Here is a 16228-nt window from a genome sequence, read left to right as displayed (position 1 = left end):
GGCGGCCGGGCAGGCAGCGCGGGGGCAGGCGGGCGGCGGGCGCTGCCCGGCCTCCTCCCGTGCCGCTGCCCTGGTTCAGGCCAGGAGGGGTGCGAGGTACTACAGGGGCTCTGCTACATTTATTGGCATGCTGCTAAAATGCACCTCAATATAAATCCTGGAGCTGTATAGGACCATAAAATACCCTCGTGTCTCGTGGCCTCCCAAGGTTCTAGTGAATAGCGGTTTGTGTAAAACTGGGTATCAGTAGCATCTTTCAAATCCGGTATATGTGACATTTAAAAGTACCAGATACGGAATGGGATATACTTACGGAGCAGCTAAAACTATCATACTGAATCGGTATATGTAATTGGTACTTATATATAAAATAAAATAAAGAAAAAGGCCTTAGGTACTATACTGGAGCGCAGTTCTTGGCATTATCTCTAATGGTCTTGGAAATAACAAAACTTTTATTTTGGAAGAGGGAAAACAAAAAGAATCAAAAACCAAGTAGATTATAAATGGCTATGTGGTAATTGGGAGCCAAGGATTTCATTTATCCCTAGTTGCAGAATGTAGTTCCGCCTATAAAGGCTTACTGACCCATAAACATAATAATTTAGATGAAAAAATGAGTGACATACCTGTCATAAATGCAAACTCTAAGAATCCTTTGAGCCACCTCAAGTACTGTCTTTGAATCCCAGTCCATATCTGAAATGCAAAACAAGTGCTTACACATGTAAAAGTGGTAGGAAAGCTCCAGTTAAACCCACTATGCCCTGCTACACATGAAAGTATCTGTGATATCCCTGGTAAGTAAGTGAAGGCTGTTTGTAACTCACGCCCCAAACAGCCTCATTCTAATGTTAGAATACTGCAGAACAGTCACAGACTGTGAACTGTTCTTTAACAATTTCTCCAGTGGACTTGACATGAACATGTTTTCCTAAACACTACCCATGCGTGCCTTTGTGTTTCAACTTCATTCTTGAACAAATGCAAGGGAAGTCTAAATCTCATGTTATTCTTGAAAAGCCCTTTTTGCAATAACTTTAGGCAAAGATACCCTCTTAACTAGTCCTCCTCAGTGGGAAATCAGTGGGACTCCACTAGGGCTACTCGAACTTACATCAGCTGTGGATCCGAAACTGTTTTCATAGAATTTGTTCTAATCCTACGCACTTCAGAGGAATTCGTGCACGTTAGTACCTGACTAAAGCTGTGTTAGGGCAGAGTAGTCCCACTGAAATCAAAGCTTTAGGACCTCAGGCCATCAGGGACTAAGGGCTCTTACTGTGCAGAAGGGAAAACCAAGCATATCCTCTTTGCTGCTTGCCACAGAGACCTGGTGACAACAAAACACAAGCACATGAAGGCAACGTTTCTAGCACCTCAGAGGAGGAACCAAAACTCCTGAGTTTCTATCCAATGTCATCTGCATACTCCATGGTACAACTGGAAAGGTGACAGTAATTTTGCCATAACACTGGAGAACTCCAGCAGTATTTGTGAAGTGCTTTGCGGCCGTGGGTAAGCAAACTCAGTTGTTTGTTGCATTGCACAGCACTGCTCAGTGCCAGTAATGGCAGTGCCTGTGAAGGAGTGGAAGTAAGTGCTGAAGCTGGAGAGCTATTGCAATCTGCGAGTCCCCCATCTCAACCTCATCAGCACAGAATAAATACTCCAGCTGTTACTTCACCGCCTGGGGAGAAGATTCCACTGCCCTCGGCCTCAAAGCACAGCCCTTTAGCTTCAGCAGTAATGAAGCACACCCAGTCCTTTATTCGGTTGCACATACATGAATGTGCATGTCTCCTCTCTCTTTCTGGACTATACATACTGATGTATGTGGATTGCAGCTAAAAGCCAAAGGCCAGCAAGTTTTTTGTTGTTGTTGTTGTTTTTTTCCATCTAACTCACTGGAAGCAATTGGTAGCAAAAATGTAGCTCCACCGAAACAGGAATTCCCCAGTTCTTCATTCTGAGATTTCTCACTTAATGTGTTTCTTTTTTTCTCCTCCAAAGCTTTACAGTCAGTCCCTCCCTTGCTGCATGTGGCATCTGGTCTGGCTGTGAAGGTGAACAGCCAACTGTAAAACTCCATGGCTTCAGTGCCTCAATTCAAGAGAGATCTGCTGCAAGCAGTGACAGCAGTCATGGTGCCCTCCACAGAACTGAGCGCAGCCCAGCCGGGCTTTAAGGGTGCTTGCATGGTCTCATCAGTGTGTCACTGCAGGACTCAGCTTTTTTCTTCACTTTTGCGACTGTCACTGTTCAGCAGCAGGCTCTGCTGACCCTGCTAGGTCCAGTGGAGTTGTGTTGCAAAGGTCAGGCTGAGATTGGCTCTGCTGGGAGAGTTAGAGGAGGAGAGGAGAGAAGGGTCCACGTACTAAACGTGGATTCAATAAAATTTGGCTTAGAAGCCAAGTTTATTCCTGGTGACACACAACATTTTATGCTGTTTCATTCTGCTATTCACCTGAGTACAATTACAACACAGGAATTAAAAGCTCTAAGAGTTTGCTGTAGCCATTGAACCACAGGTTCTTAAACTGATCAAATCTACCATTTATTTGTCTTCCCTTCTTTCCTTTCCTTCCTTTCCTTCCTAATATATCACAGAGTTCAGTAAGTTGCAGATCGGAACTAAGACCTACTTTTGTGGTGTCTTAACAAACTTCTTTTGAAATACTTAACTTGTTAGTTGAGAAGAAAGACACAAAGCAAAGGATAAAAAAATCCTGTCAACTTGTTATTTATGTTTTTAAATGAAACAATAAAATGAACAACTAAATAAGTGTGACTCCTTTCTTTAGACTGCAGTATCATAGATTAATAGCTCTATGAACAGATTTGCAAGTAGCACCATCGTGCTAATCAAGATATTAAAAAAGTTTATGAGCAGTTGCTTAGAAAAAACAAGATAAAGCCTACGGAAATCTGATACCAGTCAATGGTGTATTTATTCAAAACATAATACTGACTTCAAGTCTCCATAAATCCTTTGCAAATGAAACTTCCATCGTGATCAGTGTTCCAGATCTAAATGATTTATTTATTTTTTTCTTTGGTAGAAATTAGATATATCTCAGGATGTACAAGTTATTTACCTATTGATACAGAACTAAGCATGCCCCCATGAGATCATACATATTAAATTCAAATTAGAAGATAATTCAAATAAGGAGTATCCTTATAAGGAGATATTCTGATTTATTAGCGTATTAACTTACATAAAGAAAGCCACATTTCTGTGTGATTTGTTTCAAAATTCAGAGCTTCCACATTTCCAACCAGTTAGCTCTTGGGAGCAGAGCAGATGTTGGATTCTGTACAGTTTCAAAAATGAGTTCTTAGCAATATTTATCCCATTGCTTCATTTTAAGCAGCATCATCCTTTGCAAACTGTATCTGCATTTGAGGAGATGGGTTCTACTGCTTTGAATTGCTGCTAGAATGCAAGGAATGCAGTGGAAGACCAGTCAGAGAAGATCCATTATGAAAAATGTCCATCAGTCCATTTCCCTAGCACCATGAACAGAGCTTCCCAATTTGTAAAAGCCTTGTAGACTTCACTGCCTCTAGGTTTCTTGCTTTTTTACATGCATCTCCCCTAACTGTTCAAATCCAAATGGATTCTCAATCATCAATTTACTCCAAAAACCCCTGGGTAGAAGTCAAAGTAAGTTACGCAAATTGGTTGAATAGCAGCTAAAGAACATGTTTAATTATTCAGATAAGCTTCTCTCAGTGGAACTACTGCAGTCAGCTTTAGCTAAACACCAGATCTATAACAAAATAATTCTATGTAAGGACAATACAAACACTCTCTAATAGCTACCTATGCTTTAATAGAGACTTAAAGTTCTTGAATAACTGTGATAATTTTCCTTATTTTATTAGTCACTGCTCAAGCATAGTAAACTGTCCAACCAAATGAAGTTTTCAGAATACTTTACACCTGCCGTAAGCTCCATTCCAGTACCATCTCTCAGCAATATCCATACAGATATCGTAGAGGTTTGGGCCCAGATTTATACAATTGCCACCTAATGCATCTCCAGAGATCATATCCCTTTGGATAGACGCATCTAACTTCCCCGCTGCCCTTGCAGTTACCTACACTCAGCACCAAAGGAACAGGATCAGGCCTGTCGTCACTACACACATTTCACACACACACTCAGAGGAGGCAGGTTTTCTTCGTGAGATGAAATACTATTTCGTAATACTAACCAACAGAGAAGCCATAGTCCAGCCAGTACATAAGGGATCAGAGCTGCCCAGCAAAGGCAAGGAATCCAAAGAACTTCAAATACATTTAAAAGATGGGAAGCACTATCCAGTCCTGGATGCCAGATCATTAGGTGACTAGAGAACTATGCTTTGTGCAGCACTGTTGAGCTTTGAACAGTCTTGTATAACTTTTCCCAAATCACAGAAGTCCCATGGGAAACTTCAGTAATCAAACATGATCTCGCGGTCAGGAAGCTTTTCTTCATCCAGCCAATTTTATTTCCCCTTCATCATTCCATCTATTACTCATTACATCCTCCTGCCAAACTGGACATAATTCTTTTCCCTCTCTCATGCTTACATGTTTCAGTTACATATAGACTATCACGTCCATTTATCCGACCGTTTCAGGCTGCATGTACTTCCTCTAAGTACATGCACTTAGAGTACATGCACATATTCTCCTCTAAGCTCCCCCCCAACAGCATCTCTCCACAATAGAACTCAATGCTGAAGTATTTTGTAAATAATTACATTTACAAAATGCGATCTCTAAATATAAGGACACACAAACCAATGATTAAATCACCTCGAACAACTGAGAATCCAAAGCCATGTAACTGTTACATCAGGTCAGGGTACTTTGGATGACACTGCAAGATCAACTTTATAGGAAGCCCTCAAGTAATGGTTTCTTCAAAAAAATTCCCTCATCTATTTTGTTGTTCTTTCTCAAGGAATGTGTCAAAAAGTATACTTTTTGCAGTAATTTTTATGTGCAGAATACTTCACAAGTGTTATGGCACTGTGACATTAGGAAGATACTGAGTAAGTGCATATTATAATACATTCTTGAGACACAACTTTCAAGATAGAGATGTTTACGTAAAGACAACTTATTTGCCCAATTATATCACTTATTTTTGAGTAACTCGTGCTTAAAACACTAGAATATACAGAGGGATTGCTGCATTACACAGTTACAGTAGTTTGCTTCTCTCATCATCCCCTATTTCAAAGAAACAAATTCCACAGCCCTTCACTGCTGTTATCTATGCTATCAAGAAATGTGTGGTTCTATGCTATCAAGAAATGAATAAGACAAGGTAGTTCCACAAACCAGACCATATTACAAATTATACTTCACCTATATGACTTACAATTTATAAGCTCAGAGCTGACAGACTTCAAGTTTGGTAATGTGAAGATGGCGAACACGGTAATTAATCCTTTTTAAACATAGAAGCACTGTATATTTGAAACTGGGTTTACATCCAGTAAGGGAAAACAGCTATCTGAATACCTTTAATATATTCTTCCATTTTTATGAAACTTTATCAGCTTTATGACTAGACACTGATAATGGTGTATGTTTGCATAAGGTGCCAAAACTGAAATAGAGCTACATTATTACTTCCTGAACTCCCAGAAATTGACTTTAATTTTAGAGTAGAGGAGAGAGGTAAAGTCACTGGAACTTCAGAGAGCACACCAGTCCTGAGCAAAGAACATAGGCATGCTCCTGTAATACAGTACATTAAATGACCTACATGCGAAACACACAGATGAGTATTTACTTCTTTTTTTTAATGCATGGCAGCTTTTAGAGTTAGCCCTGGTGCTTCCTGGGCCCTCGCCCAAAGTTTGTGCAAAAAGTGTATTAGCAACACAGTCCATTTGGGATCAGTGAAACTTTCACCACACCTGGGAGACAGGTGATAGCAACACAGTTAATAAAGTTGCACAGATATTTGAGCTTGCTTAGGACATGCACATTATGTACTGCTTCTGCTGTGTGCAGGTGCAGGCTCAGCAGGCAGGCAGGTGCTTCTTTTAGACATTTCCCTCCTATTGTGTGCTTGTGATCCTGCAGGAGGATAGGAGCTGCCATTTCCATTTAGAAAAATGCCTGTGTATTTCTTGCTCAGGTAGTGAGAGATCCCTCAGGTCCAGTAACAGCTCGTTATAAAAGAGAAGTATACATTCCCTTTCAGTCTTTCCTAGGTAACTAGAAGGAGCTAGGAGAGGCAACACATTTGCAGATCTTTTCCATGTGCCAAAGACCCTAAGTTGGCATGCATTCACCAGGGAAAGGGGGTGAAAGGAGTCATAGCCCTTCTCTCCTCTCCCCTGCCTTTAACAGGGGCCGGTGCAGCACACGGCCCTGCCTCACTTCAGGCTGTCCTGGACTCACCACTGCTCTGTCACTTTCCCCACTGGAAACCAAGGCCGTGTTCTTTCTTGATTATGGCCAGAAAAAATAGGTGGCATAAAGTATGCAAGGTATCGGGCCCTATGACGACTGACAAATCTCTACGTGGTATGTGAGCTATATCGGAAACATATTCCTAGAGATACTGTCCGTGCTTATTAAGTCTTCTGGGGTGAAGGTTGCTCAATAGAAAAGTTGCACAGAAATTTAACAAAAGCCACGCTGCAAAATGTAAAACAAAACAAAAAAGTAATTCTCCCACAGGAACTGAAAGGCATTTCATACATGTCCAATGAGACATTAAAAATAATTATGTGGAAGAGTAATAGCTCCCTTGGTTGTTTTAATATATTTTTGTCTACAAACAAGAAACATTCTCTAAACTGCTGCCTTGGCTTGGCTTGAAAGGTCTCTCAAACAAAAGCCCTTCAAGTGACCCTTAGATTATTAAACCTCAGTAACAATGAATGTGGATCTCAGTTCAAACAAAGACTGTAAAAATAAGAAGACAGCAGTTTAGGTCTTGGAAATAAATATGCCTTCATAAACTGGGAACACATAGAATGTATTTTTAATCAATAGTCATCCCTTCTCTGAACAAATCTAAAAACTTTTGTCTGAAGTTTTTCACATTTTATTTCTTTCAAATAGTATCTGCATATAGCCTCACTTCTAGTACAAATGAAATAGCTGGATGCTGTATCTTAATTTAAACTTCCCAGAGCTCATTCAGAGAGCAACGCAGATCACCAAGGTTATTTTGGATTCTGTCCTTAATGATTTTTCCTCCAAAACTTGCTAAACATCATTAGTATCATAGAAAACATTTGCGGGGAAAAAAAAATGCCAGCAATACCAAATTACAGAGTTTAAACAGTCTGATCTGTGTCTCCCATGAGAAAGATACAAAGGTTGAGATGTTCAATGACAGACATTAATGTCAGATGCCAAAGCAGGAAAAGCAAACATAGGGGTGGGGAGAGATATATATGCCCCGTAGAATACTTTGTTTTGAAAGTCATATGTCATTTAAATGGCCTTTATAACTGAAGAAGTTCATTAAGAATATATATTTTGTGCAGTCTGCAGACAGAACATGCACTGCTGCCGGCTGCTAGAATCAGTTTTGCACTTGTGAATTGGGAGTCCAGATTTGTGATGTCTGCCTCTCTGCTGTGAGCACAGCACTTCCTCTAGGCACTGAGCGAACAGGATACTGCCAAGGAGCATGTCTGCACAAAACAGCAAAACGAGCACAGTTCCTTTGCCTCTACCAGACTTTCTCTTGCAGCCAGGGGAGGAACTGGGGAAATAGGGATAGCAGTCATGGTTGGGAGAAGGGGACAACCTCCCTAAAGGACAGCAGTCCTCTTTCCCTTCCACCAACCCTTCTCAGCTGCCCTGGTTTTGCATATGATCTCTGGTATTCCTTTGCCCTCCCACACTTCTTCCCTTTGCAGCAGCAGCCCAGCCCTCCCATCTCTGTGGCATACCCTTCAATTTTAACTGCCCTGACGGGCAACCTAGAGACAACACTGCTTGTATCCCAGCTTCACCCACCGTTATCAAAACTGTGGCACTAAAGAGACAGTGTCCAGCTATTTCTCAGCTGTGTTAGATCACACCACACTAAAACTCTCACTGGTGTTTTTGTTACAGGAGTTCACCACCACTGGGAGTACTGGTGCAATTGAACAGGTGGATAAAAATACTACACATTTTTCCAAACAGACACTTTCTATGCATTCACAAAGGCAGACAGAGGATGCCTAGAAATCATTCCTCCCATTTGCCATTGCCACCCAACCTTGTCTTTCTTTTCCAAATTTCTGAACAGAAAGCTCAAATAAGTTTGAAACTTGTGATAGAGAAAGTATGGACATAACAGTGCATCTGCTTTAGCAGCTTGGAAGATGTCACATCACTTCTCTACATAGTATCCTTGCTGACCAAAGCTGTCTATTCAACCTGCTTCTATCCAGAGCAGTAGATTAGCTACCTTTGTGTTACGCCTGATTCCTGCCCAGGGAGCAAAGGAGATGTTTGTTCTGCATAACCACCACAACAAAGTTTTCAATTAGCATCAAGTTTGGCCATTCCTGTGAACAGGAAATACTCTGTGAACTCAATTTACCAGAGACACCAAGCAGCCAGCAGTGTGATAATAACCCATATAATACCATTCAGTCTGGTTTTGAATACAGCAATAATAGAAGACACTATAACCTATACCAATCTTCCTCCTTCTCACTCTCTCCCCTGTTTCAAGACATTTCTATTTTCTATTAGATTTAGTGAGCATCTCTTTTCTGCCTTAAAAATCATCTGTACACTCTGATATTGCAAAGTTTAATGCACTAAAGCTTATCTTTGCACGGAGTGTTCACACAGAGTAAAATGACAGTATAGATTCTTCTAATGTATTTCATACAATGCACGAAATGAAATAGAGAAGGAGGACAAAAATTAATAGGTATCTGCACAAGGAAAATATTTCTCAGTGAGATCTGGAAATGAAGACAAATGAGAAGAAGACACATAATTTACTGAACAGATTAATAGTTGATAATATCATTACTGATGTTTTCAAAGCACTGATTTACCATTTTATGGGAATCCATAATCCTTAAAAGCAGGAACCCTGTTTCTGTGTTGTGTTTACACAATGCTTAGAACAGTATGGTATCAATCTGTCACCCGGGTTCCTAGAGGCTTCAGCAGTAAAAATTAAGAATAACAGCAGATGAAAACTGCTTACAAGAAAATCTTAACAGCTCAGCTCAACAGCTGGCACTATGAAACAAGGGCCTGGAATTCCACACAGTTCTTAGAGTTACTGATCACTTTTGCAAGGTTCATCATTTCTATATATACAGCTTTTCCACATAGACAGCTTCCTTATTCTAAAGCTGACAGAAGAGGATGATAGTGTTCATGGCCTACAGTAGTTACTGTGTTTTCTATATAATGTTACAGTAATAGTAAGCCCATTGGCCAGGAAAGAAAAAAAGAAAGGATCTCTGCAAACACTAGGATCACATAATCAGCTGCAGTACATTACAAACTGCTAGTCATAATTGCAGAATAAGCTAGGAAAAGGGAGATAAATTTCAGAGAAACTGGATATAGTGAATGAAGTATTTATGAATTTAATAACCTTGTCCTTTTATTATTTTTTTTTTGGACAAGCATGGACATTAATGTTAATGGCTGCTATTCTCACAAAGAGGAAAATGAAATGAAATACCTTTATCATTAAATATGTTAGGACAATACATTTCAGAAGACTCCAGCCTGGTATTTGTTTCTATCTGTCAACAAAAAAGCACAGATAGAAGCATGATCTCTGTTCAAGGAAATAGTAAACTAAGACTTGCCACTTCAAAAGGCTACTGTTTGTTAATGGCCAAGGTGTACTTAGCCTTTTTTTTTAGGAGTTGTGATCTTCTATAGTAAGTAAAGCTACTTAAGACCTGAACACCTGAAACCATGTTCAGGCAAGGAGAAAAACTCTTTTGGGCTGATACTGCAACCTTTTAAGAAGTCAACGGAAGTCTCAAAGACACCATGTAGTTCTCCCACAAAGACAGCCATGTTTGGGCTATGTACCAAATACAGAGGGAAAGAAGGGGAATATCAATGACATAGCATCATGGCAGCAAAAGTGCTGCGAAACCAGCATAAACTGTGTGCCATGCTTTGCTTCTAAAATATGTAAAGAAATAAAACCACTGCTATTTTTTAAAAACAAGTATGTATAAATGGTCAAAAAGATGCTAAAATTTTAAAGTGTCATTTCATACACATACTTGTTCAGTTTAATCCAAGCAGTTAACAAGTCTTGGAAAACAAAACAAAAATATTTCATCTTGGTTCAAGCAAAGCATTTGTAGGCAAGTTCATTTGTAGGCAGGAAACAAGGCTTGTGTGACTGCACTACCAATCCATCTGTCTCTCTTGCAACTTCTGCCCAAGGTGTGTTTAAGCCAATTTCTGTAGACATGTGAAATCTCCAGCAATGCTACACGCACACAAGCTTCAGGAAAACTGGCAGCTCAGTATAAACAACGGGTCCCAAACTAGTGCCCCCAAATGAAAGAAGCACTGCAGGTTGCACTGCAGTTTTTAGACTGTTTGGCTCCTCCTTGGTTAATCACAACTTAGAACGACGCTGTCGTCTGGGGAGAAGTAAGGGAAGTGAAGGAACTGGGAGGAGAGGGATCACAGGGGGTGTGTAGGGATCAGGGGTTAGAGGGGTGGGCAAAGAGCTCGGAGACAAGGATTCAAGCCCAGGAAGTCAGGATTCATTAATTCTACTGTCATATAATAATCTGTTTCTCAGTTTTTCAATTCATCCAAGAAACTAATAAAGGGAGTAATTTGCACAGCTCAATTGATACTGGTCTTGCAAAACCTTTGATTGCTGGCATTTCAGATCCCACTTCCAGTCACTGAAGTTTGCACAGGGAGAAGGTTTGATCTATCCTCAACAAGCTGAACTGAATCTTTACATTGATGGGGGAAGGAAAAGATGAATAATGACAGTGATCTAGATGTGCAGCAACCTCAGGTTGTTCTAAATATTCCAGAGAAGTGCTTGTATCCTTCCAAAGGGGATATTTTCTGCTTCTTTTCATTTGCACCATTGTCACCTATAAACCAATCCTTTATTCTGCTTGGGAACAGTAGAACGTGTGAGTAAGGACAGAGTTTACTAAATGTTGAATTAGCTGGGATTGACTTAACCATTTAGGCTTTTACTTGTGCTTAGGGAAATACGCTGAACTTTGAAGAAGCTGTTTGATACCATTTTTTCTAAGCAGGATGTAAACTGACCCTCTTTTATTTCCTACAAAGGACCCCATAAAAAGTTGTCCTGTGACATATACAAATGGAGGCCAAAAAAAAGCCAAGCTTACAGAAACCACTCCAGACAGACATAGTTGTGAGCTATATATCAATTCCTTGCTCTGTCAAAAACTGACTAGATGATATAAAAGTGCTTAGGTCACTCTAGAATATATGAAGGCTTACCAAAACTATTCACTCTTCTCATTCTCAGTTTTCAGTTTTTCCCACATGACAAGGCCTGTGACACCAGCTCTGCTGTCACAAAATCTTGCGTTCCTGAATGTCATCAAACAGGCAGTGTCATCCTAAAACAACTTCAGTCTCACTCTGGGCAGAACAGAGAGCCAGTGTAGCAGGGGACTTCATAAAGGCAGAAGCAGTTATTGCCAAAGGAAATGAGTTCTAATGTCTATCAGATCAGTAGCTGTCATTTAAAACTTCAACTGTTATTTCTAAGAAAACCATATCCTAAGGAAGTGGTTCAAACCCTGGGAAGGCCTTTCCGGTTCCAATTTTGTTCAAGTGCAGGTCTAACTCCTCCAAAGGTAATGGTTTGCTCACTATTAGTTGAAATTCTCAAAGTGTATGTTCCATAGGAAGGGTCATTTGGGGCTCTCTCCCCCCCCCAACCCTTCAGTGATTTGCTAGCTAAGGGGGTGGGACAGTAGCCTTTGGGCTAAACTGTCTTGACAGAAAAATGTTCATATCCTAGCGGCTGTGTCTAAACTGACTGCAAGTACCAGTGACAGCTTGGCTTGAGGACCTGACCCTGAGTTATCCAAGGGGCTGGTGAGTGTGCTAGGTCTCACCCGGAGCATAAGTGCCAAAGCACACTGCAGACAGGAAAAGTATCCCGATCCTCTTGTTCAGATGTAACATATGGAATCTTTGTAGGAAGAGAGGTTGCAGGATTTGACCACAGAGAGGTTTTAGTAGGTGATTTCATCATTCTGGTTGCAGTATTCTGCAGAGGAAAGAGTAAAGCTATAATGTAGCAGCCAGAAAGGACAGAAAGGAGTGCAAACTTACTGGCAGAGAAGGCCTTGGTATTTCACAGTAGAGTTGCAGAAAAGACAGCAGAGCTGCTTCGAGAGAACAGAGGAAAACAAAAAGGTTTGGGAGGGAGTTTGAGAAGATTGTGAGAGCGCGTTGCGCTGTCTGTACTGCTATATTCTCCAGTTCAGGGCATGTCAGACACCGTATCTCTTCTCTGTTCACCAGGTACCACCTAAAGGCTTGTGACAGGAGAAAGATTAAAAATAAGGTGGCGGGGGGAAAGGAGGTAAATTTTCCTATCAGAGGATCCACAGCTGCTGTTTTGGTGAGTCAAAGCTGGATGGAATCCATCCACAGTGCCGGCTTTTCTTCTGGACAGGCACCTTAACAGAGCTAGCTCTTGTATCTCCAAAAGAGCTCTATGCCCAAGAAAGCCCAGACAAGCTTCTGCTGGCTCTGTTCAGCAGGCATTTCTTTTCATTGTCCAGTCAAGCACCCTGAAAGGGTTAAACAACGCTACAGCTAGCAAATAAATCTGGAGCATATCAGTCTCATATAATGCACTGCTGACTTCTTACATTTCCAAAACAGATCCAAAGAGAGACACCGGCTACAAGAATGCCCCAAACAAGTTAAAGAGCTGACTGCTTAGAAAGCAAGTGGGATTACACAGGTGCACACTTCAATAGCGGACTTGCCCCTATCCAGCAGCACTTAGGGCTGCATACAAGGAAAAGAAAAGGGGGGACTGCAAGGCAAGTGGACATTAATTTGCAACATTGCTTTCTCTAAAAAATGCCTGCATGTGCCATAACTCAATCATAAAACTGCATTTAATGTATACGTTTGGCAGATGACAGAAAGGTAGATTTTTGCCATGTTTTACAAAAAGGAATGCTGCCATAGGTCTCTGCATAACATCTGCAATCAGAGGTTGCTGATATCTAACCTGGCTCTCACACAAACCCTTCCAGACATCCACCACTGACCTTAACTGCCTCAGTTTTCCCCCAGGCTAAAAGCAGGATGTAAAGTTAGAGTTCCTGCATTCAGTGCTTGGACCAGTGCAATCTACAGCAAAGACCATCCTTCTGCAGCTCTTTGGATCATCTGTGGTAGCATCAGGTAACATCTTCAGAAATTAAGCTTTAATTGAACTTGAGTGACTAATATGTTCAAATCAGAAACTTTCCTGTGGGTTTTAAAAATTCAATCTTATTCCACCCCCAAATTTTCCTTCTGCTACTCACTGAAAATACACAGCTGCACTTGTGAAGCTGTCATTGAAAGGAAACTAGAGGTTTGGCAGCTGCACAGAGGGGAAGAGGTGAGGCTCTGGACTCACGAAAAGGCGTTAGAGACAGTTTAGGTTTGGAGATCTCTGGAGTCTGCTGAAATTTCTGGCTATCTAAAGAAACTTAATTTCAGTCCCACCCTTTTGTGGGCAAAGCAGAGGTGACTGGGATACAAGGCAGTAGGTCCTAGTCCCAGCGCTTCTAGTGTCCTGTTGCAGAGCTCAGTTCCTACCTCCACCTGTGAAAAGGAGGGTGTGATTCTCCTAAGAGGAACATCAAACCCTGGGAGAGTTTGAGGGAAGAGTTCTTAGCTCTGCAAAGCAGATGCGTTGGAGTCTAAAAGCGCTTAAGGCACATGCTAAGGTTCCCAGCATGTTTTTTAACTCAGAAGAATTGCATTCTGGTCTAGAGGATCTTCCCAGAAAAGACTATGAGCAAAAGAACAGCCTTCCTGGTATCTATTTCCCTCTACCCTCCACAGAAACATTTTCTCTCCTTTTGAAGCAAGGACCACCTTTCTTCTATATTCGTACAGCACCGATCACTGGGGAGGAAGAGCTCCAGCACTGTGGAGCTCCAAGACACTGCCATAGAATAAAATAATAATAAAATTAATAATGAGAGGGGACTCCACTTAGTGTGGGAATTTATTTTCAACCTGTATTTTAGTCATTTAAAATGTAATGGAGAAAATGAAAATCCACAAGGCATACCAATATTCTCTAAATAAATTCCTGGGATTGTGGAATACCCTAGAAAAAAATCATCACCTTGAAAACAATACTGCCTTAATAAAATGGGGCTTTCCTTTGCAAGAGATAACATTTCATTTTAATGGATGAAAAGTGCTATCTATATAAATACTGAAATATTAATTCTTACTGTTGTTGTTTGAGCTTCCTATGCTGTCTATCAGAAAAATATCTCCTTCTCAGCCACACAGTACAGAAGACCCAACTTCCAAAGCACAATTTTACAGCAAGGGGTTCAACAACAAAGCCAGTGTAGCATTACAGAGAGTATACTGTTACTGACATCAGTATCAGCCTTGCAGAGCGTTACAGTTCATATAACTGTGCTCACTTTTTAAATATGTGAACAATGTATTCATGGAGGTTGTTGTATTCAGAGCATCTCTCCCACCCTGGCCTTAGGGGGACATTCTGCAGTTCACACTGCAATAGGCAATAATGCAAGTATTACAAAATATTGTATAAGCCAAACAAAATATTGAGATAAAATAAAGGAGCCTTATTAAGAGGAAGGGACTCAGGGCATCTGCAAGAGATACCAATGGCTGAAACACAGAACAGCCCTCACAAAATAGTATTTTATGGGAATGGGGAGGAGCTGTCAGCACAGACCCTCCAGAAGAAGGGATGGTCCACAGCTCACAGACCTGTACAACAAACTGCTCAATAGTACAGAAAGAACAGGACATCTCTCACAACAGTAGGCCCATCTAGGCAGAGGTATTTTCCTTAAAACCTTGCTACTCTCCTTACAGTTTCTGCAGCAGAGAAAACCTTATCAAAGCAATTCCTGAAATACTGTGCTGGTATAAAAGAACTGGTTACATCCAAGGGGTTGTAAATCGGATCGCACAGCTCTAGCACAAAAGCAAAGAGGTACATGTGCTGTTAGTGACACTGTGAAAACCCTTCTCCCCCTGCTCTGAGGAACTGGCCCCTCAGCTTTCCTTGATGTGGTAATGTAATAGCAGATTGAAAAGAAACGTGCAGCTTTCAGTAATATACATCAGTGAGGGAACTAAAATAGGTTTATCAAAGAAAAATGTGACTCTGACCCATCCTTGGAAACAAATCAAAGAGTTTCTAACGGCAGCAGTAGGTCTCCAAGAAAAAAACAAAGCCAAACTAGTTTAAAATAGATTCAAACAAGAATAGATTTTTTTTTGTTGTGGTCATTGCCAGCCAGATGATGATTGGCTACAAACGCTAAGGGCCCTTGAGTTGCCTGAGTCCTTAATTCATCAAAATGGTCATGATTATCTGCCAAGCAATGACCTCAGTTAAAATCATTGCTCAGCTAAAGAACCAAGCTTGCAAACTCCCCTAAGTATCATTTCTCTTAGTGCTTATGAACAGGGAAGGCAGGTTGTGCAGGACTCTGGATTAGCTGTTTTACATGAAGGACAGAAAAGCTCTCAAGCCTGAGTACCAAATTCTGTGTTAACAGAAGCTAGCATGAAACAGATGAATAAAAAATGCCTGCCAGAGTGTGTGCTCAATATGTGAGCAAGAGCTGAAAGATCTGTTTCCTTACTTTGTGGTCCCAGTAAAATACTTAAATTAGCGTGTAAGAAGTTAGTTAACTTTCTTGTTGTTAATCCTGTTAAGGACATCACAAGCTGCCTCTCACAGCTACTACATTTTGTAGAGAATCCCTAAGTCATGTGTTGTTTACTAAAAGTTATTGTAAATTCCCAGAAAATACATTCTCTATTCAGAAGTAAATAGAGAAATCACTAGCTATTAGGTTTATGTACCAAAGATGATGAAACCTTGCTTTAAGTATGCAAGCTGGCTCATCTTTAATTATATAAATAAAACAGATGTTCTCCTACAAAGCAGTTTCCAATAGAAACTGAGTGATGAAAGTGACCTCAATAAACTGTTGTTATTTTGAC

This window comes from Rhea americana, unplaced genomic scaffold (assembly GCF_003343005.1).
Source record: "Rhea americana isolate MKP2758 unplaced genomic scaffold, rheAme1 scaffold_17, whole genome shotgun sequence".
Taxonomy (NCBI): domain Eukaryota; kingdom Metazoa; phylum Chordata; class Aves; order Rheiformes; family Rheidae; genus Rhea; species Rhea americana.
Note: the sequence above shows the minus strand (reverse complement) of the source record.